The sequence below is a fragment of the Silene latifolia genome, chromosome X, assembly GCF_048544455.1.
Source record: "Silene latifolia isolate original U9 population chromosome X, ASM4854445v1, whole genome shotgun sequence".
Classification (NCBI taxonomy): domain Eukaryota; kingdom Viridiplantae; phylum Streptophyta; class Magnoliopsida; order Caryophyllales; family Caryophyllaceae; genus Silene; species Silene latifolia.
Window position 1 is genome coordinate 9753570 of NC_133537.1, and position 22384 is coordinate 9775953.

At 34.9% G+C, this 22384-nt stretch overlaps 1 long non-coding RNA gene across 1 annotated transcript; it reads right to left on the reverse strand.

Annotated features, from left to right (window-relative positions):
• Nucleotides 1-1350: 1350 nt before the first annotated feature.
• LOC141621195 (uncharacterized) lies at nt 1351-4804 on the reverse strand. The gene is made up of 5 exons (XR_012532145.1): nt 4399-4804; nt 3635-3908; nt 3402-3483; nt 3033-3324; nt 1351-1486 (listed from the first exon to the last, which is right to left on the reverse strand). It is a non-coding gene; the product is annotated as an uncharacterized LOC141621195 (long non-coding RNA).
• Between the last annotated feature and the right edge of the window lie 17580 nt (nt 4805-22384).

Below are 22384 nucleotides of genomic sequence, written 5' to 3' on the forward strand. Positions count from 1 at the left end.
ACCGTCCGTCCTCCGGGAGGACGGTAGACTTACTCGTGAGCAGTTATAGGAATGGGCAGTGTTGGAACCCTAAAATATTAACACAAATATAGCAGTTCTATTACTATATAGAAGAACACTCAAAATTGATAGAGTTATTAATAGTAAAAATATAATTTTAAAATTAAAAAGGTAAGTAAATTAACGACACAAAAAGAGTAATCGTCTAAGGTTAGAATAACTAATAATCTAAATGAAGATTATGTATGATGTTGCAAATTAGTTATGTTCATCTCCGATTATATTAATTATTGAATTTGACTTTTAAAATAATAATCCTATCGTGTTAAGCAATGTCAACAAAGGTAGCGCTTTGCTTACTATTAAAGTATATATTTTAAAGCCTACATATTGAATCCATGTGTGGCATCTCCATTTTCCCAACCCCCTTGTCCATCCATAACACATGAATCCCCATCAACCACTGCATATAAGTTTCTGGACAAGCACGCATTTCTACAAGCAGCAATTGTATTTGCGCCAGGCAGCTTTTTCATTCTATCGACAATTCAAATGACAGTCGTTTGCCAATTCTTATAAAATACTCCCTCTGTCTCGGATAATTGTTTACCTTTAGGTGTTAGCACAAAAACCACGGAAAGGGGACGAGACCATTTGTGATTGTTTATAATGAATGACAAGTGGCTATAAAAATCTTCCTAATATTGAAGGTAAACAAATGACTGAGACATCCTAAAATGGAATAGGTAAACAAATGATAGGATTAAAGAGAGTAATTTGACTTTGGAAAAACAAGTCTCAGTTATGAAAAATAACAATAAGCTAATTATGCTCTGAACGTGTAACACTGTAACCTCGTCATTCCTTCCTATATAAATTACTCCATAGATGACCCAAGGAGGTTTACAAGTTACAACCCACCAAGTAAAACAAAATAAAATAAAACATGTTCAGCAGATTCACCATCATAGTTAATTAGAGTGATCTACGTCTTTGTCACTATCATCTTTCACTTTATTCCTTGGCATGTTCTCCTTTGGCCTGACTGTAGACGGTTCAACAGCTCGAGGAGTACATTTGCATTCAAGCACGAACACTTTTAGAATCAGATTAAATTAAAATTTAAAAAAATTTACAAAAGAAAGTACTGAAACATAAATTTCGACCATTCTCCTTAGCAAATTGAATATCTTATTCCTCACCTAAATAAGCTACAAAATTACAATAGTACGATTTTTCAATTAGGGTCACCATTCTCCCTAACAATCCTTTAAAAACATCATGTTACTACTAATTTTTCTCAAACATGAACCGTCGGTCGTCGGTCATTCTCTCCTTGTTAGACGGAAGTGCACAGAAAACCTGAAGACAACGCACCTGAGATTGTTAGAGCGAGCAGGAGCAGTAGCAATATTCAGTACCAGTAATGAACCGAAGTCGCACTGATTTGATCCTGATGGCCTCTTGATTCGGGTCGTTTTCATACCTACAAATTAACCCATTTCACGACTAAAGATGAGTAGATACTCTGCATAAAATGAGCTAGGTGAGCAGGAAAATGCAGGCATCTTGTGTTCATTATTCACCGATAAACAACGATTTCTATGAGACATTTTCTAAATTTGACCTTCCACTCAGGCACAAATCTGCATAATTATGGGGTTGGCAGCATAATTATGTGAGCAAACAAAGGAAATCCAACAATTCCGACAAGCACACTACACAGCCACGGGAGCGGATTCTCTGTCCCATTTTGTGTCCCATCTCGTGTCCCATTATGCTTTTTTTGTGACATGTCATTAACTTAAGAGAAATTGTCATTTTTTTTATTATGTAAATGATGATGTGTCGCAAGATAAAAGCAATGGGACAGAAGATGGGACACAATTATGGGACAGGTGATCTGAACTCCACAGCCACCTCCCTTCTAATTTAATGATGTTAATAAATGAAGATTTGAAATTTGTGTTTCTTTCTTACACATTTTTTAATGGTTGTGGAATCTATTCCATTCTCAGAACCTTTGAAGTTTTTTATCTTCACAAAATCTCCCTTATGACGGAGGGTATCCGTCGCAAACTTGCGACGGATACCATATCGTCTCACAAAAAACCCATAAGGGTGAGAGACAAAGCACATGGGGTGGGTACCCACCTTGTCCCCTCTACCCATTTCCACTCACATATTACCCGTCGCAATATCCGACCCGTCGCAAGGGAGACCTACTGTTTTATCTTTTGCTTTTGTTGAGGTGCAGTCTTTTGACTTATTTATATTGTTCTTGTAATGTTTGTTTAAATCTTTAGATCTATGTTTTTGTGCTCTAATTTAACTCTCATTGTTTTCTGGAACTTTTTCATGTGGGTTGTGTTTTAGACTTTCTCTTTTGAGAGTCACTTTGCTCTAGCCCTTCATGTTCTTCTTCCCCTTATTTGGTTTGCCTGGTATTTTGGAACTCCGAGCCTGCCTTTTACCGTTCTCATCAGTAAGGATGATATAAGGATGATATAGGAACGATCAACCTAGTTTCCTTTCCATATCCAAAATAAAAAATCCAGTTACCTTTTCCTAGTTCTGCCTCCATAATTTTTTTTTTCCTATTCCCCCGCCTGACCATATGTAAAGCTAGTAAGCTTATAGCTGTCCAATAATTTATTAACAATAGGAGAGACATGATAAGACAAGTCTTGTTGTTTTGACATGGGATTGAAAATTCATCGCTTAATCTACCAACACTTTTAGAAATGTATACAATCAAATGTGTTACATTGCATAGACATAGACTTAAGTTCTATGGAGAAATAAATGGGAGCTTCTGCATTGCAATTCCGCATATATATGTGTTACTTCCTCTTTCCATTTGATTGTATATGTTCAATATGTGAGGAGACTTTAAGAAACGTACAACCAAATCCAATAGAGAAAGTATAATACAACATGCTGCATTTTAGCTTGTTATCTTGGAGTTTATTTATAGTAAAATGACTATAACAAGGATGAAAAATTAGCACAATTCAACATATAATACTCACCATTAACATCATGAGATTGAAACTAAGCTTCCAGCCTTCCACTGTTACGTTCCACCTTGCATCACCACTCACCACCACCGGCTCTGGCAAGCAGCCAGTATGATACTCAAGCATTGGTCACGTCGTTTCTCTCTGTCCACCGGAAGCCCCACCATATCTACTTAACCGACTGCCATCTCGCAATCTATTCAACTGCAGAAAGTCGGAACGTAAATCTAAACTTTAGACCAAGACCCACCATATCTCCTTTGACAGCCATGGTTTGAGCTTTACTTGGTATTCAATTGCAGAGCTACAAATTAACACAAATTTATTCAAATAATCGGTTTTTTTTTTCGAGCTAACTTTTCAAGTCATTAAATCTATAACCTGTAATTGAGATCACGAAAGAGGCGATTTGTGATGCTTGTCTACCACCATGTCCAAAGGTCTCTACTATCGAATGACCCACCTGTTGACAAATAACATTTACATCATATAGTTTCACTCTCTTCATTCGCTTATTCGTCTAGAAAGCGCCGCCCCACAATCTCAATTACAACAGTGAGAAGTAAAATAGTAGTAGTGACTTAAACTTCAGTTTAAAGAACTCAATAACAAACCTTACTTGGCGACGATTAACCTTCCTCTTCCCATATCTTGCCTTCTTAAGGTTTTCAGTAGTCTCCAACAACCTATCTATATCTAAACTCTTTTGGAGCAGACTGGGATTATCGTGCACTTGCATCTTATCGTCCTGTCAGTGTTCGCTTTCCAAGTCCGCTGCGTTTTCACAATATCAGAGTTCCTTGGACCCTTCTTCGCCTCTTCCAACTCCAATGCTCTCTTTAACTCCTTTGACAATTTGCACCTTTTTCTTCTTCTCTTTGAATAAAGCTGCAACAAGTATAAATATTACAAATCAAGTTGACTATGTGCTACAGAATCGAATTTAAGGGTTGAGTGATCAATCTGATACAGAACTATTGAGCCGAACTTCATTAAAGAAACAAAATCCCACTTCTAATTTATATTTTGTGCATCCAATAACCTGCCTCTCCCTATTAAACAGACATTTGTAATTTATACGTTTTGACAAGGGCCCGACACGGGGAGGCCGATTTGGAGGAGTGCCCGTGCTACCCATGTGAACAGTAGCCGCCACGTCAGGGCCCGTTCAACCGGTTCCCATGATTGACGGTGAACTTCCCTATTAAACAGACATTTCTCTCCCTGGGCTTTGAGGTAGTATCTGAATGGCCTGAAACTAAATATGCATCGAAACTTGACAACTGTAGACGCCATCTTAATGCCTATATTAAACCGAAGTCGCTATATTTAGAAAGGAAATACCATGGGAAGTAAAACACATTAACTAACACATTACCTAAGCAGGAGGTCCAAGTTATCCAAAAGGACTTGACTTTTTACGATAACACCGAAAACCATGAGACGAAGGGAGAGACACTTGCAACTGAAACAAGGACAATTCCCAGTGCGGACATGAAGAACACCCCCTTAGTGAACTAACTCAACGACTATAACTGTCATAAGAAGAAGGTGAAGAGTCAAGCTCTCGAAGTATCTCTTCTCTAAGTCTTTCATAAAGCGCATCTAAATGATCACGATAAACGTCAAGAATTCTGAGAGACAGGTGTTGTTCTTGGGGGAGAACCACAACCCTTCCATGCGCTCGACAGATATCGTAAACCAGATTCCAGTCCAGGACATTCTGGATCCTTTCAAATAGCATGACCACCTCTTCAGTCAACCGTTTGAGCTCCTCCTGTTTAACCTCTCCCGCAACAAAGATTCGAAACACACGATTGCATTAAACAACTGGCATCTGTAAGGAATAAGTAGCGTAACAATTAACAATTAGTAGCAGAAATAGATTGGAACCTACTATTTGAAACGACCCCATTTAAGATCGGAGCGGAAAATGGGCTTGGATTATTGAAGTAGAGAGGTCGTAGGAGTCGGAGGACAGGTTCATTCACACAACAGGACGCACAGAGCGGTTCATGGCATGACAATATGTAAACGAGCAAATAGTTTTGGAGCATCCTCCACGATTTGACCCATTTTTTCTTGTATTCTCGAACCACGGACGCGTTCCTGTCCATCTTGTGTAGTCGCAGCACACCTTTACATCATCAATAAGCGAAACGAAATTAGCACACTACAACACAAACAACTAAGAGCCCTGGAAAGAGCATAGTGCAAAGATGCATCTCAATTACGCACACAAGAGAACCCCATATTAGATAAAATAAGCAGTAGGAGAATATATAAATCCAAGCAATGTTGCTCTACTCAACTATAACTTAGAGCCCAAAGATAGTGAATGTAAATATGTAAGAGCAAGTTGTGTGGACCGTCTCAATGAGTCAAGTGTCTCGAAAGTCTTTTTTCATATAATAGAAGATGGGATGATTAAAATTAGTTTGTGAATATCCTCTAAATAATTAACTCTGAATTATTGAGATTATATGAAAGTGGAAGCATTTGATGAAACTGAATATACTACTCCCCATCTGATGAAAATGAATACCATGTTTGAAACACTTGTAGATCAAAACATAGAAAACTTAAACGTATATATTCAGGATAGATTCAATTTTAAAAATATTAAGGGAGTAGATATTGCAAGTTAGATGTTATTAGAATCTAATTAACATGAAGGTTGCAGCTATTGTACTTGAATCAAGCTTAGTGCAAAACGAACAGAAGTTTATCAACTCGTATCCGTAATCGGATACTCAACCAAATCAAAATAAGGCATGATAATAATCAAACAAACCCCAAAATCAACACATAAACCCAGACAATTAAGCAGTAGGAGACAATAAAAATCCAAGCGAAAAAATTGCAAATCGAACAGAAGTTTACTAACTCGTATCTCTAATTCATACTCAACCAAATCAAAATCAATAATCAGACAAACCCCCAAAAACTACACATAAACCAAGAGCAATTAAGCAGTAGGAGACCAAACAACTTACCGATGAGGAGGGAATGAAGAAGCGTCAAAAGAGAAGGAGATAGGCAAGCAAGAAAGGAGAAAAGGAGAATAAAGGGGAAAAGGAGACCAGGAAGTGATTGAGTAGGATAAGAATGAGTGGTTTGGATGGGAGTTGAGGAACTAAGTGAATGAGGGGCTCAGATCCAACAAAACACTGCTCCCCACTGTTTCAAAGAAACGCACTGTTCATAAGCAACAGTTAGGGGAACTTCATACATTTTAGATGTTAATGATTTGGACACGCGGTTCCTATCAGCCGCTAGATCAACAAAATCCAACCGTCTAAATGCATTCTCATGGTTCTCACCTAAGGAGTGGTTCTCATACGATCCTAAACCTTTTATTATTATTATTATTATTATTATTATTATTATTATTATTTTTTTTTTTTTTTTTTTTTTTTATTATAAGGGATGCGCGCAGCTTTCATTAAAATAAGAATAAAAGTTTACATGAAATTGGTGGGGAGCCGAGAGACAATCTGGGCTCCCACACCCTTAGCAATAGCAAAGCTAAGTCTAGTAAAAATGTAAGCGGCCACCCGAGCCCGGCATCCCGAGATACCGAGAATTTCGGATCCGCTTGAGCAAGGCAACAAGATCCGACCCCGGCTCCCCAAGTGAAGAGAAGGAGAAAGGAAGGAAACCATAACCTGCTATCGCGCACAAATCCCCATACTTAGCACACTTTCGCCGAGCAAAGATCGGACGACAACCCACCGAAGCACAAAATCATCAACCGATCCCGAGTCAAAGGTGAAGAACCCGTCGGTCGACGCACACATCACGCCCCGTCCCAAGAATAAAGTAATAAATCCGCAGGACGAAGAGAGCCACCATGCCCATCAACCAAACCGATATCAACCTCCTTCCCCGCAGTAATACCAGATCTATAGCGGATGTCGAAAAGAGTGTCCCGGACAAGGTTATGCTGATGTTTAACGCCCACAAGATGCCAAGACAAGAAACGGCGTGGTCCCCAAAAACATCCCAAAGAAAAACCCGAGAGCAAGCGGGACGGGGCCTAGATACCGTGAATAACGGAACACCAGACGATACCCCAAAGACACTCCGGTAAGTCCTCCCGTTCATAGTCTGCCCCAACCCTGAGATAGGAACCGCACGTAACCAATCAGAGGAGTGAGAACCCTGCTGAGACTGCCATCATTATTATTATTATTATTATTATTATTATTATTATTATTATTATTATTATTATTATTATTATTATTATTATTATTATTATTATTATTATTATTATTATTATTATTATTATTATTATTATTTTTATTATTTTTATTATTTTTTTTATTATTATTATTATTATTATTATTATTATTATTATTATTATTATTATTATTATTATTATTATTATTATTATTATTATTATTATTATTATTATTATTATTATTATTATTATTATTATTATTATTATTATTACTATTATTATTATTATTATTATGCGTAGGTGAGACGGAATATTGAGAAGAGTTAAGGCGGGTCAAATGGAGAAATTATTGAATCAATTAAAAGTGAAATCATGTTGATTTTGTTCCTGCAATCTACCATTATCACCATGGCTACTCATCATCAAATCCATCGACACACAAATGCAACCACCAACATTTCTCCTGACAATCACCGCTCCATCGTGACCGATAACCACCACAACTCCTTCATCTCACACAAGCCACCATATCGAAGCTCGACATCAGCCCACAATGAGTCGTGAGCACTACCTCGGACACCACGGTTCAACTTCTCGGCTAGCAACATTAATCAGGACAGTAACTGGCATGCAATGAAAAATTAAGCTCAAATCACACAATTGTCACACATTGAACACGAACCAATCAATCAAAGTGCAAACTACCCAAAACGCAGTACTCATTAATTAATTATACCTCATCCTCCCATCATCACCATCCCCGTCACCCGGAACATCATTATCATCATCATCATTCCCATCCTCAGATTCCGAATCTCTAACATCCTCAACACCAACCTCCTCACCAGTCTCCCCATTATCATCCTCATCATCCTCCCCATGTTCATGCCCATCAATCTCTCCATCACTCGACGATTTCCCAGAACTCTGCCCTGCACCACCACTGATGCACGACCACCACAAAACATTGCAAACCAGCGATTGACGTCCTTCATCCTCTATAAAACCCATCGGACACCACTGAAACTAACACCTTCAACACCACCATCGAACCCCGCATACCAACTGATACCGCCAACACCACTAGCAACGAAACCGATGTTGGTAATTTGAATGAACTATGGTGGTTTCTTTGGTGGATCTGAAATCGTTAATAATGAGTGAGGAGTATGAGACAGGTTGCTGGGGAGGCGGAAAGGAGGTCGGGATAGGGGAAAAAGTGGCATGGTGGTGACGTGTTGCTCCGCTGGTGGGTGCACTGGTGGACTGTGTTAGAATTAATCCGAATAGAGACCATAAACTTCATACTAAATTATTCGGTAAATACTAGATGCGGAAGCGTACCTGATTACGTGACGAAAGGTTGGGATGAACCGCCTTAAGGGACGATCTTTGGATTAGGTCTTCTAGTAGACACACATACCAATAGGATCTCTCTACTGATGGGATGCGGGGAGATTAGGTTATTGTGTGCTACCAGGGACCATAACCCAAGTGACTTATATATAGTCTCCTTAATCTAATGCGCCCATCATGCATTAGTAACCTAATGGGTATCTACACAATTAAGATATCCGGCCAATACTTTATAAGACGTAATTAATATGCCCGTATTATATTATCCAGATGGATCACTATATTGGGCTAAACTTAAACGATAGCAAACAAATACAATCTGTATAATAGTGTGTCCACATAAATAGTATTGGACCCAATATTCTTACAATCTCCCACTTGGGTCAAATACAGATAGTGTGTGACACCTGAAAAAATTGTATTCATTTTATAACCTTACGCGCTCAACAGTGCTATCAACATTCCAACCATCTTATGCAATTCGGTCCATCAATTATACTAACATAGGATCAAAGCGGCCTTTGCTCCAATTTGTCGTAGCAGGACCCTCAATGGTCACATATGTCAATATAACCAACGACCTGAATCGAGCATGGGAGTGCAGCATGAAAATAGCATCCGAATGTGATCCCTATATGCATATTTTCAACTGGTCGACCTTAGTGAGATCAACCAAAATTACACAGAGTGAAACCGTAAACCGAAAACCTTATTTCTGCAGAACTTAATAACCGTAAACTTTAATGTGTCTAACATGACAAACTCCCACTTAAACTGAATTTTCTTAAAACCGAAACACCCATTTGAGCAATTGGCTCAAGAAAGACCGTGGGTGGTAATTCCTTAATAAGCGGATCCGCGAAATGGAGTTTGTATCAACATGTATAATTGACACCTTTTCACTCTGAATTGTTTCTTAAACAGTACATCACTTATAATGTTATTAGAAACTATAATAACTGCACATTTGTCATGAATTATTTAAGTGGTCTTTCAATACCGTACCGAATTTGCAGCCTCATGACAAATGTTCATAACCAACTAAGAGTCGAAATACCAAATGATCTCAACCTGAATCGATCTCCTATAAATAATGTTTTGTTCCAAATATAAATAAAAACCCATATTTGGCTGCCCTTAGTGGATCCAAGATCCTAATCCGTATTGCCTTAATATCTGTCCAACAAACTTTAGAATGTACGCAATATCCAAACGCATACAAGCTAAATATATACCATAATACTTAAACACATTAAATATTTCCCGAGACACCTGAATTTAAGCATTAATGAAATTTTCTGAATATTTTCCTTAGGGCATTTGAGACTAATTTGTCTCCTTTACTGAAAGGGTATTAACTAGAAATATTTACTTACTCCCACTGAATCTTGAGTATCTACAATCATCTACCCATTCATCTAAAACAAATAAGATGACAGCGAGGCAGATTTTAATCTTTATGACGGAAAACCTTACTTGAGATTTATTGGATGAATTCCCTTATTGCAGAAAATCTACTTTGAATCTATTGAATCAAAGTTCTAGTTACTGCACTGAATAGTTTCATCAATGTCACCATTAAGAGACAAATCTTTAACATTCATCCAATGTAACCGAAAAACCGAATATGCCAAAATATCCTTATAGTCATTATTAACAAAATGATCCTAAATGTCGCATCACCTTTTACACCCTTCTTGGTAACAAATGAATATTTGAAACCAATATATTTCATAACTTTAGGTAATGGAACAAAGTCCAAATATCATCATTCATCAAATAACTTATTTTCTTTATGGCATCAATCCACTTATATGAGTTAGGACCTTCAATGGTTTGGCAAAAGTAGATTAAATCATATTTACCATTCCATTATCTAACTCTTATTACAACTAGTTAGTCCGTCACTACATTGTTGTCCATTTTTATCCATATAGGAAAACAATGTAATTAATGTAGTTGTATTTACGTTATTATGTGGATCTTCTAATGAATTGGTTATTGAGATATTTGAGTTTGTTTAACCAAATTGATCTTATAATCATGTATAAGGAGACTTAAAACAATGTCAATTACCTTTTCTCCCACTCAACTCAATATTCTTAATGAACCCCTTAATTTCCGTCTTAAATAGCTTGATTTTGGGATCATTACCTTATTACCCTTAAACCTTAAGTACTATCCAACAAAATAGTCATTGGCATTCCTTAAATCCAACTATTAATCTTATGACTTTTAAACCTCAACCTTAATTAGTTGGACATATCGGATGTGTACATTATTTACACTATGATTAAATAGTCAATGGTATTGTTAGAAATTTATCCAGAGATAACTGCAATCTTAAGAACTTATAACTAGAGTAATATGGAGAAGAGTATGATAATCACACTCCTTACCAGGCCTAGGATCTTGTTTGTATACATACTACACCATCCATATTAAGAATCCTCATATGGTGTAATATAATATTAAATACAAGATCAAACTCCTCTAGAAATTCTTTAAAAATAACCTTTACGTTGTGATCCTTAATAGTCATTTGCCAAAGTATTAACACTTAGATCAAAGATGACATAATTATTCCTTTACCGAGTAAAATAACTCAGTCAAACATCACTAAAAACGTCAAGAACTTAAAACTTCTCACAAATGAGATTTAGATATCCATGTCTAAAAATTAACATAATAATTTAAACCATATACTTAGAGTATAGAATGGTTCACCTTTCCGTATATATGTTAATAATGAGACATCGAAAAATAACTGATATCTAATCTCCCTTAGTTTATCTTTATCCCCTTAAATTTGAATATCCGAAGTAAAGGAGTTCAACAATTTCATTTTGACACAAAACATTAATTTTCTTTTAATGTGTCATACTGAAAGGAAATTGTTATTTCTTAATTTTTCTTTATTTCCATTGAACTTTAATGCATGTTTACTTAAAAGAGATTCCAATCTAAACTATATAAAGTTATTAAAAATGATAGGTTCACTATTATTTGAATTAGGAAAACACAAAATTAATTATTTCTCAATAGACAAGAAACCAAATTTGTCCATACGAAAAATAACCCTGTCCACCTAAAGGCGGTACCGAAAGTATTTTCCACATACAAATAAAAGAATAAGTCATTAATAATAACTAAATTAGTTGATTGTCTCAAATAAATTGGATGATGACATGCCCCAAATAGATGAATCTTTCATCATCAATTGGCTTGTAACATCTCAATTATACTTGCATCAATATACTTATGTGGGTGGAAAAACCAAATTCACCCACCAAACATGATTGGATATAAAAATTAACCTTAGACAAACCGAATGAGAAGTTTAACTTTACCGACACGCCAAGCGTTAAAACTGGTACTAGATTTTCCTTATGTGTCCAAACTCTTAACAAACTAACGACTAAAAAGGTCTAACCTTATGTTTGTTGTTATTTCTTTGAGTTTGACTTTTGCAGCTTCTTAATTAACTGAATTAACTTAACCGAATTAACTGAAATAATGCCCTTAGATATTTCCCTAAATTCGAATAATCACTAAACTCATGCATTTTGAATGTAATACTTCTCAAAGTTACATACCTTAGTCCTTACAATAACTTTTACCTTATGAAAAGCATAATTATACATTCTTAAAGCAAGGTAAGATCAAAGCAACCAGAGATAAAATTCACATTCTCTTACCATTCATTTAATAAATAGTTTCATCCGAATTGAGAATGTAATTGAAATGACAGATATAATAACCATAAATGTCAAACTGAATGAACAAAACAACATCCTTATAATTTGAATAAATTCAAATAATTAAAGTGTCTTTCCGAAATAAATATTTAGTTATTAGACGTAAATATTAACTAGTTAAAGACATTACTCTTTAATAATTGTAATCAAATATTGACGATAAACTCACGTCGAACACTAAGCCTTCCTTTGGGCCGACTCAATATTCACATGAAAATACCGAATAATCGTCACATATTTATTACCTAACGTGTATATGTGATTCGGCCAAATAATGGCCTTCCTTTGGGCTGACCATTATTCGCATGAATTACACACACTAGTCCAAAGAATTGAATTTATTCAATTTAAAAGCTTTATGGGCATAATCCTTATGAGTGTCATAAACATAAACATAATGACACTCTCTTAACTTGATTTTCAGATTCAAATATTGGCATCCCATCATCACAAGACACCTAGCACAGCATTAACTTTAGTCTTTGGACATAAAATTAACTTGTAAGTGGCCATCTTGGTGTAGTGATCAAATACTAACAATAAACTCCTGTCAAACATTAAGCCTTCCTTTGGACCGACTTAAAGTTCACATGGAAACCTTACAATTGTTACATATTTACCACCACAAGCATGACTGAATTTCGGCCAGATAATAGCCTTCCTTTGGGCCGACCATTATCCGCATGAAACTCAATCACACACTGTAGTCATAATATTCTAAATCATTCAACTTACACAATAGAGGTTACTTTGGCAACTTATTGTGTCGATCAAACAACCTAAAATAGTATACCCGTTATTATAAATCCGATTGGCCAATTATTAAATCTTAAAATATAAGTACTTAATTGACAAGTGACTTAAACCTTTAGTGATAATATACAAAACTATATCAAAATAGTTCCTTAGACATATAAGTCTGTAAAATTGATAGACCATACAAGTATATATCCTTATTTTCACTTGTCCAAGTCCTAAATATCCCCTTATAAAATTATGGAGACATAATTATACCATATTCATAAACCAAACAAACCAAAAGTTCCATATCCATAACACCTTAATTGAATACATATAGAGTCGTACATAATAACCAAATTACCTTCATCACTAAAAACTTTCCAAATTAACAACTGGTTTCCCACGGTTCCAAGACCTTCTCTTCAATAATTAACATCATTCAAGAGGTTAGCATTTATCAATATGATGATTTCTGTAATGGTGCTTTGCATGATATGGTTGCACGACCAACTAATTGAATTGGGAACCACAAAAATCTTTACAACTTTACCCACAAAAAATTTCAAGTCAAACACTGACACCGTATTGTTAACTTATTAACCACCGTCATCATGCAATCATCAATAACCCTTAAGACTCCATATTCATGGAAATAACGTAATCCAGAATTCACATAAACAAATTCCTCAATTCACAAAAACATGTGCAATATCGTAACCCACAAACTTAATCGAACAATTCGGTTCGCATGAACAACCTAATATTAATGATTTTGAACCAAACATGAGTGTAATATGATTATTTAATATGGGCATACACCACAACGCACACAATCAAACCAGAAATATCCACCAATCTCAATTATACAGATATGCATGTTGATTATCAATCAACACACCATATAATCAATAAACACGAATACCTTATGATTTCATTCCCAAATAATTTAATATGAAGACGACTCTGATACCACCTGTTAGAATTAATCCGAATAGAGACCATAAACTGCATACTAAATTATTCGGTAAATACTAGATGCGGAAGCGTACCTGATTACGTGACGAAAGGTTGGGATGAACCGCCTTAAGGGACGATCTTCGGATTAGGTCTTCTAGTAGACACACATACCAAATAGGATCTCTCACTTGATGGGATGACGGGGAGATTAGGTTATTGTGTCTTTCTGTGGACCATAACCTGGGTGATTTATATATAGTCTTCTTAATCTAATGCTACCATCATGACAAGAACCAATGGGTATCTACACATTAAGATATCCTACCATACTTTGTAAGACGTAATTAATATGCCCGTATTATATTATCCAAATGGATCACTATATTGGGCTAAACTTAAACGATAGCAAACAAATACAATCTGTATAATAGTGTGTCCACATAAATAGTATTGGACCCAATATTCTTACAGACTGGTGGTTGGAAGAAGGCCAGACGGTGGTGGAGGGAGATATGGGTGAGATAAAAAAAATGAGAGAAGAGATTGAAAGGCTATTTAGGTGTATTTACTAAAAATAATATTCATAAAATAAAATATAATTAATTTTTTTTGTAAAAATAGAAAGACTAATAAAAATAAATGACCCACCCATGTATTCCTAGCCTTTTCGTGACCACACACTCACACTGTTACTTTTCCTCAATTTTATTTACACCAGAAGAACCTTGAAATAAATCATAACAATTCTCTTTTTTTCCTGATTAATATACTCAGTATAACATATCAGCCATCCTCAGCAATTAAAACAAGTCTCAGTTTCTCCGATCATAAATACAAGGCAATAGGTAACCTGTTTCCAACTTATTTATCCCTGGCTGATATCAACGTTCATTCACAGACACAAGGTAACTACATGTACCACAGTTTCAAAACTGAAGATATAAGAACTCATGTCGTGACTACCACTGTACTACATGGTACACACGGACCACACCCCGTGACTTTACCAACCAAGTTGGCTTACATAGATTGGTATCATTGTGAGGAAACTACTGAGACAGTTTTTCATTCTAATTTAGTTGTCATACTTTTATGTTTTATACTCCCTCCGTCCCGGTCAATTGTTGTCATTTCGTTTTGGCACAAAGATCAAGGAATGAGGAAAAGGCCAATAACTAAAACAAGTGGAACAAATTGAATGAGAATGATAAAATTACTCATCAAGTTCATTCTTAAAATAGAAAGGACAACAAATGACTGAGACACCCCAAAATGGAAAAGGACAACAAATGACCGGGACGGAGGGAGTATCAGCCTTAAGTAACACAAGAATTTAAGCCGCTTGCTAGTTATTAAATAAATGGAGTTCCAACTAGGGCAAGTTTATATAACTAAAATATAGAACCCAGACGTTCTTCCAGACCCTTCTCCGCTTTGCAAATGACTCTTTTGGAACTTCTGGAGGTTTAGAAATGCTACCACCGCTGCCATTACTAGAACTCCCACTAGAATAGTAAGAAGAAATTGCTCCTGCTGATGATAATGATGATGATTGAGCATCCACTCCTTTAACATGTTTCATCTGTGCTGCTTCAAGTAATTAAATTAATGCAAAAATATCACCGAATCAATCATAATTAACGCATTATAATGATATAATATATGATGGGAATGTTCAAGATTACATTTTTACGAAGCAATCTGTCTCATTGTAGACGGACACTATCCTTTAAAGCTGTAAACAGATAATAGCCCCTCATAAAATACAAATAAAGCAATCAGTGTCCGTCTAAAGTGAGAATTTGTGTTTATCAAGTGGATGCAATTAATCAATAACAATAATTAAATTATATTCCCTCTATCTCAATCATTTGTTTTGTGGTATTTTAATTAAATGTAAATAAAATAAATAATTGAGAGGAGATTATAAAAGATATACGCAAGTGTAATAGTATTAGTAGGAAGTTGGAAGGGTTACACTCGGTGTCAACCGTCCTTTTTGACACCCCCTCTAAAACATCCAATTTTCAAAATCGATGATCCAAATGTGCTTATGTGATGATTATGTTAGAAATTTATATCTCATTTTTAACATATTCATATATGTTTCAAATTAATTTAGTCATAAAATTAATTACAAATCTTATGCATGCAAACTAAAACAAAAGAGATAAGAAAATCAATTTCTCACCAAATAAATTTCGGCGGGCACCAACAAGATCTCCTTCTTGTTAGTTCTTGAGCTTTCCAATATTGGATGAACATACATGACCTCAAAATAGAAGCCCTCCAATTAGTAGCACCCAAGACTATCCCTTAAACCCACAAACTAATATGTACTACATATTTATATTGTGGTTTACCTTAAAATTGATTACTAATACTCATATATTACATTGATAATTTTAGTAATCTTTTGAACAAATTTGAATCAAAAACTCATCTTTTTGATGAAGATTAAAGAGAGAGAAGAGAGGAAAAATACATGAACTTTTTGCATGTAATATTAGAATGAATGATAAGTAAATTAAGAGAATAAAATTCTCTATCATCACCTCACAAAAACCGGTTGGAGGGGGTGGATAATAGGCTCTTTTATTTTTCCTTTTTGTCTTCACAAGACAAAAATGTGTAAGTCTTTTGCATAGTCAAGTCGCTATCAATAGTCATGGACAAATGAACAAGACAAATGAATAAGGCAAAACTACTAAAAAAGCCACCCAATTTTCGGTTTTAATAGTGTAATATGGAGTCCATTTTATTTTTGTCAATTGTACAATTGTATGTCATGTGACATGTGACATGTCTTATGTCATGTTTTAATTTAAAATGCATATTTAACAAATTAAATATCATTTACAAATTAAATAAATCATATTTAACAAATTGACTAGTAATATAAAATTACTTTCTCATAAAATGGTCATTTAATTACTAGTTAGTATAATTCACAATATCTTGTAATTATAACTAACTTATCATTCTCATCTCGCGTGTTTCGCAAACATCGATTAATATTAGTAATATAACTTCTTAAATTACTAAATAAAATCTCATTTAATCACATTATAATAAGATGTCACTTTTCTCTCTTATGATAATAATTTGTTTAATTTTAAGGAATTAATTAATCGGTATACAATTAATTAACCTTTTCAATTAAGGGAATCGTCCTTTAGGTGTGACCTCGGGATCAATCGATCACCACCGTCAAGACTAATAAAGAATGTCAAACTCTAGCCACCAATCATTACCGATATGGGTGGACCAGTTGACTATATATATTATGTATCATCCCTTCCGTATTCTTGTAATAAGATTTAATAATGATATTTAAATCATGTGATCGCACTATTGTTGAGGACACATTTCCCAACAATCTCCCACTTGTCCTCGACAAGTGTGCGTCACCAATTCTCTTGTCCTATTACTATCTCCCACTCAATGCAAGGTGTCTTTCGGGTCGTACTTGCAAGTGATCATATCGAGAGTGGTTTCCTCGATCTGGAGAATAACTGATTGACCGGATTTATCTATCATAGATACCTTCCGAGCGTGGCCACGCATTTCCAGTTCATTACTCCTCGAGTGGCCCTGAGATATTGTTTTAACCCTGACAAGGGGGTGGACAATTCCTATCGCACTTATTCCCTTCGACTAGCCACAACCATCATAACCCAAAATATGCCCATTTGACCCCATTTACGAAGGTCGTAGTAACACAAATCAAAGTTAATCTGAAACTGTGCCATCTTAGGTGAACAGTCTTTAGTCAAAAGAATCGACTCATTAGAATACTATAGTAGCTCTCGTCACGACCAAGCTTTATAAATTTGCCAGAACTCTATAAGCGGTCACTGCCCGACAAAGTGTTCCTAACAGTCTGCCTATGTGATCGACTAGTCATCTCACATAACTCTATGGCACTTGAACTTGCCATCAATCGCATCACACTTTAGTCACTTCGAGACGTCACCTCATGTAAGTGACTATGGGCGAATACAATGTTAATCCGTGTTCACTTTAACGGGGTTCAATTGTCTCTACAACCCGTTTGGATGTAACAAAGTATAATAAAAGAGTTTTAAAGGAAAAACTCGAACGACAAATGCGATTATCACATATGAATAGTCAATGCCTGATTACTATTTCATGTTCTATAATCTAATTTGATCTTGTATGTAGTTGTTCATTTCAATTCAATTGAAATGACATGACTCATCATGTTTAGCCTTTGAGAAGGCTTTGGTTAGTAGGTTTTATCAACTTCTTGTACCTTACTCAACCTTACTACATACTCGTTTTCCTTTGTAATGTATACATTTGCATCACAAAACTTTCTGAGTACGTGTCGATATCAAATCAAGACATAGGTCCTCTAGCCTAAGAATAGCTCCCACTGTTTTCACAGTGTGCGGGACTCATCCTCTTGCACATCTCATGATTGCAAGTGTACTCAATTTCCGTTATAAATATCTCTCATTGTTCTTTATTGCCTAGAACGATTCTAGAAAATCTACTTCTTAATTAACATAGCCACAATGGTATCCTAACCATCCTAATGTGTTTTGATTATGGTTTTGTCAGAAACCATGTGCAATCTCAATTGTCAATTGTCACTTGTGTAACACCCTTACACAAAATTGCATCATAAACACTTTGCTTTACTTCCTTAATGCTTCTGCAAGCACTTAAGGGTAATCTTTATCGCTTACTTGGTAAAGATTACTTAAATTCGATTTTGAAAACAATTCATCATACTCAAAGTATATGAAGTGTTATACATCATTACTTATTTAATTGATCCGGCAGCGGAAACAAATGGAATCAATCAAATATGTTCAATTTAATTGAACTAGTAATGAATCTTATCAACATAAGACTTCTTATTGACGCTAATATCATGTGGATTTATCTACATAAATCTAGATATTAAAGATGTATTATATTACTCCAAAAGTCTTAAATCATTCGCAATGATCAATATGTCATCCACATATAAGACTAATTAAAATTTCCGTAACTCCCACTAAACTACATGTATAAACACAACTTCTCGACTTATCGAGAAAAGTTTTATCACATGATCAAAATGTTGATTCCAACTCATTGATGTCCTACTTAAGATTCTCTCTTAAGTTTCACATTATCTTAGGATTGCAAGAATCTATAAAACTCATGACATGTATTGAATATATTCCTTCTATTGAAGAAGTGGGTTTTAGATTCACTTGCTGTATGCATATCCTCATAATGAAACACAATCCCTAAGAAGATCCAAATAGACTTAAGCATTTCAATTAGTGCAAAACCCTTTGCAACCAATCTTGCTTTGAAATATCTCTTTATTAGTGCAAAACCCTTTTTCACTAATCAAGCCTTTTAATTTCGGATTTTCATGGCTCTAAGCCTTGTATTGAGTTGTGACTTAAACACTCTCATGTAAGTCATATGTTCATTACTTTCCAGAAGTAATCAACTTGAATCAAACAATTTCTTTGTAAGTTCTTTACTTTCTTAAAAGTAAAATGAATTCATCATTTTTAACAAGTGACGAATTTAACCTCCTAGGTTTTAAAGAAACAACATCTTACACAAAACGTCTTATGTAGTCAAGAAACACAAGTTTCTTGCGACATAACATTCTCCGTGGCATTCTTTGTGGCTCTTGAATAATTTCTCCCACTCTGTCTTCTAGAAATAAACTTGTATTTTAGAAAGACAGCTTCACGAGCCGCAAACCCGTCGTACTCATAACAATTGAAAAGGAAAAATGAGCATTTGTTTCTTGTGAAAACTTACAAACATGGTACCCTTACCATTTCATATCTCATATGATTCGATTTAGTGGAAAAATAATTTAGACAAACCATATCTCATATGATAAAATCTCCAAAAGGATCAAGTAACTCAAAGTAACTTGATTGAAGTCCAAACCATATCGAATAGCGTTTGATTTCTTATCCAACCACACATTATTCCATAATGCGTGCTAAGAGAGATTATCTTGTGATACTATATCACATTTCCTTTGGCTTATATCAAAGTCTTCACTTTGATAATCTCATCACGACTAAATCGTGATTCCTTGAACTCTTTTAACTTTTTCAAAGATTTTTCTATTTACCTTATTAAGTGAACACATTAGCGTCAACTTAAATCGTTGGTAAAAGAAAATGATCAACCTATTTTGGATCGATGATTTACAACCTCGATCTCCTTTTCAACCAAAAGGCACGAGACATTTTGCTTTGAATACAAGATACGCATATACCATTAACAATCTAATGGTTTCAAGAGTACTCGATAACTCTTTGCGTTCATCATTCCAAAATTTAAGGTTTAATCTTGGGTTACCAATTTGAATCTTACATCATCTACATGATATATCGTTCTAGTTTGGTTTAGAATATAATCACCTTGATAATGGGCTAGCCATACATCAAATCGTGGTGTATAGGGTCACAAAAAGTGAAAACCTCTTTTGTATCTTAACAAGTTTATATTCTTATTTAGAGTTTATGCACTTAATAGTCACAATTAAGTACAACTTTAAATCCAAAAACTAGATTGAGTACACAATTACTCTATCTCTCGACATTATTGTTGCTAGTCGTCATATTCTAATCATCTTATGTGTCGAATACAATGATGAAAACCTCCACTGGTTTCTAATATTGACGAAGTGGTACTAGCAAAATTTATGTTTAATCAAATAAACATTTAAAGAAGAAGGTCCCATTAGATGTCCCACAACTAACTTGTTGATTCTTCAATAATTTGGGGTAGTTTCCTTTCTTGTGTCCAACATTTAAGACAATGGAAACTTTATTGGTCGGGATTGATAGGTTTAGTATCGTCATTTCTCAATAACTTTACTTTTAACATTACCTTGTATCAATTCCATTATTATCTTTACTTCTTGAACCTCGTCCTCATCTTAACGGTTTAAGAGAATGCTCCCACTCATTTCAATGAGTCTTTGCTTTGAGAAGCAAAATTGAATTCATGAAGATTACTCTTCATTTGTTCGTTTTAGTCTTAAAACTTTCATTGAAGTGGTTGCATTATTTTGGTCAATTACGAATTCTGACAAATCTAATTACCAAAACAATTTATCGCTTCAAGGTACTTAATTCAATTAAGTATATGAATAACAATCCATTGTAAGTAGATATGTTAGTCAAGAATCAAAAACCTGTTTGATAATGAATAACTTTAATCTATACTCTTTACAAGAGATCCTTAGCAATGGTTCATTTGAGGTTTTAGAAGCAAATTCATATTTGTCTTTAGTTACGATGTTTTAAATGGAGATTTGAATCAAAAATCGAAATGATATCGTATATGAATTGTGGTAAAGAAATAGAAAAATATAATAACGGAATAGTGGAAAACTTAACATTTATCGTTTTATTAATACTTGTAAATAACAAGTAAAGTATTTACATAGTGACCTCTACCCAACTATGATAAATGATTCCGAGATCCAAATTCATATTAACTTGGGCACGGGGTAGCCGATGAAACCCTTTTCAATATAACTCGGTGGATTAACTCTTTAATCGATTCTACTTTTAGAACTCTCGGTCGATAAAATTACATTAACATTTATCTTTAGCCCAAAACACATCCGACAAAGGCACGAGGTAGCCGATGAAACTCTTATCAATTACTTTTCTCGAGTTCAACCCAAATTTCGAATAAATGTGTCCATGATCCAAATTCACATTAACTTGGGCACGGGGTAGCCGATGAAACCCTCATCAACATGAATTCGGTGGATAGACATTTATCACCCACTTCACCAACGTAACAAGGTTTGTTTTACGGTAAAGCGGCTCAACTCCTTTTAAACCGGTACTTCATGGTTTCTACTATTTGGTAAGGCTAAGTCTCAATTGTTTATTTTTAGCGAGATGTCATGTCAATTTATTATCTATCACGTTTTAAGTGAACTAAAGCGGTGAACTACGATAATTGTAATTGACACGGTCGATATACTCGATTAAAATGATAATGCATGTTTTAGTTATGGCGATTTAGCGATGCATGCAACATATAAATAAAATGCAAAACATAAAAGAAATCCTAGTATGGCCTTCCTAAAATAGAAAATCTAATTAACTACTCCCTCCTATTCTCCATATTCTTCCCCTTTGTTGGGGGCACAAGAATTAAGGAGGGTAATAAAGTATGAATTGTGGGTTGGGTGGGGTTTGTTGATAGGAGAGATGAATGAATAAAATAAGGAATTGTGAGTTGGTTGGGGTTTGATGATAGGAGAGAGGAATGAATAATTAGGAATTAAATAAGAAATTGTGAGTTGAGTGGGGTTTGGTGATAGGAGAGAGGAATGAATAAAATAA